Here is a 3,250-nt window from a genome sequence, read left to right as displayed (position 1 = left end):
ACTTGAAACCTAGCTTCTTTAACTCTCACCCTATTTGGGGAGGAGAGAGAAGACTTAATGGGTAGAGGGCTTGCCGCCAGCTTCCATTTGATTGCATTTGTTTGTATGACAATAATTAATGCTCTATTTTACTTGGTTGATTAAGGCACATTTAATTTTTGGCTATCTATGAGATGAGCCCTCAGTGCATAATGCACATGTGCACGTGCATTGTGCTCTAAGATTTTACGAGTGCACAGTGGTGTGTAGCAAGTGGTATACATTATTGTTAGAATATCAAGCTCATGTTACTCTTCAGTCAGTCTATCTTTATGTGTGTGACCGATGCAGATGTACACTTGTGTGACATTCAATAAGTCGGTGTACTCAGTGACTTAACCACAATTATTCTTGGTTAGTCATACCTATGTGTGCAAGTCTCTTTCAATTAGTATGATGGAAGAATAATGGAAGAAGAACAACAATGAGCTGAGGCTCATCTTCCATTCCACTCTGTCTCTCTCCCTCTCTTCCAACATGGTATCAGAGCTTGAATGCTTGAAGCCTAAAGGCTTGGCAATGACCATTTGACATCAAGACATCAGATCTGAAGAAAACATCATCAAAGGAGATTGTGCCTACAATCCTTTTTTTTGCAGAAGCTATATCTTGCTACGGAAATGGTTTTTTGGAGAAATGACCCTGGGTCCTGAATGTTTTGACGTGGTCTACAACTTTGCAGAAGAAAGTTTTTTCAAATTCCTCACAGATTTTGAGATATTCAACTCAAACCTGTGTAGAAGAAAGTTTTTTCAAATTCCTCACAGATTTTGAGATATTCAGCCCCAAAACAGTAGGTGATTCCAGGACACTGGTGGCTTTCATTGTAACAATGTACATGCCCTTATTATCATGCATTTGAACATGATATTGGAGTGTTAAATGCTCAGTTTTAGAGCTTATTTGTAGGCTGAAACAGTGAACTGGCTTCTGTCCTGAATTTGGAAACAATATACCTACAGGGTTGAAGTATCTGTGATGCTTATTTGCTTATGACAAATGCTTGGATCATACCATTTGAGTGGTAAATGCTTTTTGGGATATTGTGAGTGTTGAAAGTCCAAAGTTTGGACTAATTTGTTGTTGGTTATACCAGGGTATTGACTAGTTATTGTTTGCAAGAAGGATACGTATCATCTTCACTTGACATGCATGCAATATATTCTGACCAATTGGACATGTATCAACTCTTGTATAGAGTGGCAATTGAATGAGATGTTTTGGGGCTGTTTTGAGGTTTGAATACTCTTGTTTTAATAGAGAAAATACAGCTGGTTATAGCAGTGAGCTGGCTGTATTTGGTACTGCTACTTGCATACAATACAAACATTGATACTTGTATCGACATAGTTTGTTGTTGGGATGTTTGTCACTACCATAGAATGTTTTGATCTGATTTGAGCTCAGTTTATGCTCAGTTGACTGTGTTTTTTCATTGTTGGAATACAGTTTATAGCAAGTAGGTTATGAGGAAAAATGTCGTGAATTGCACGGAATTGTCCTGAATAACAAGAAACTAGTCTTGAACTATAGGAAAAGGAGTCAGATACTTATAGGTTGTATACATCACTGAATACCTAAGCTCTGCAACTATGAAAAATTCTCAAGGCACTCATAATATCACTCAAATTGTGGGAGAAAAGCTGGACAACAAAATTTTTGCTTTATGAAAGTTCCGTATGAAGAATTTTTTGGTTGGCAAAGGTTATTGGGCCTTATGTACAGGTGATGAGGCTAAACCTGATATACATGAAAGGAATTCAACAAATGATCAGAAAAGGGCTCATAAGCTATGGACTGAGAGAGCATGCAAGGTGTTACATTGGTTTTCCTTATGTATATCGGATGATATGGTTATATAGATTACTAGATGCAGTTCCCCAAAGGATGCATGGGACATACCCATGAAGAATTACGGAAATGTAGCACATGCAAGAAAGATTCAGCTAAAGCAATAGTTCAATAACATGTTTAGGAATGGTAGAAGCATTCAGGCCTACACTACAGAGATCAAGAATATAATTGATCAGCTTGCCACCATTGGATATTCATTGTCTGAGAATGATATGACTGTAGTGACATTGAATGGACTTGGCAAAGAGTATAAAGCATTTGATACGTCTATTTCTATGAGAGCTGAATCCCCTAATTGGGATGAGCTGATTGCTTTGTTGCTGCATGAGGAAGTTAAGCTTGGGCTGAAAACAGGTTCTAGTACGTCTCAAAGTAGAGACACTGTTCTTTACTCTAGCCAGCGTCATAGAGGTGGCAGAGGCCGTGGCTCTTTTCGAGGTTGAGGAGACACTCGAAATGCTTATGGACAGTATCAACAAAATGCCTAGCATGGCACAAATACACAGGGCCAGTGTGGATTTGGTGGCTTTAGAAGCATGGGGAGATCACCCCATGGTAGATGTGGTGGATCTGGTTCATGGCAGTCTAATGATCATTCCAACATGGACAGGGACTGTCATTATTACGGTAGATATGGACATACAGCCAAAGATTGTCATAAGAAGCAAGCTGACATGAAAGCCAAGGGTAGACAACATGGAAATTGTGCTTCATCTAGCAAAGTTCCTGATGATCAAGGTGATAGGTTGTTTGCCATGTAGCATGTGTCTAAGAATGCATCTAGGTAGAACAAAGATGAGAGATGGTACATTGATTCAGGGGCTTTGAATCATATGACATCCCATGGAGAATGGTTTGACGAGATGATTGTAGGTTCAATGGTTATGTGTGTATTGGGGATGACACCCAACATGACATTCAGCACACATGAATTGTTCTGTTGATGCTTGATGGCAAGAAAAAGAGCCTACATGATGTACTACATGTACCTACAATAACCAATAATCTTTTGTCAGTTGGACAAATGGCAGAACAAAATCTGTAGGTGAGACTTAATAGAGATGGATGCTTTATTGAAGAATATGGTAAGGGCTGCAAATTGATTGCTAGAGGCCGAAGAGATGGTAGAATGTTTACTCTTGATGCGTCAATTCCAAAATTGAAGGCAGACATGTTTGGACATGATGATGGTGCTATAAGGGATGTTGAGATATGGCATAAGCGGTTTGGTGAGAGCTGGATTTTAGGACCTGATTTGGACCCGTTCTTGAAACGTTGAAGCTCGTTTTAGAGCCCTGATAGTTGTTAAAGAGCCAATTTTCATGAAAAATAAAACGATGGTGGATGGCCGAGCTAG

This window comes from Lygodium microphyllum, chromosome 14, assembly GCF_053477565.2.
Source record: "Lygodium microphyllum isolate KBCC chromosome 14, Lygodium_microphyllum_v1.1.10, whole genome shotgun sequence".
NCBI classification, from domain to species: Eukaryota; Viridiplantae; Streptophyta; class Polypodiopsida; order Schizaeales; family Lygodiaceae; genus Lygodium; species Lygodium microphyllum.
The sequence above is the reverse complement of the archived record's forward strand: the minus strand, read 5'-3'. Positions refer to the sequence as shown.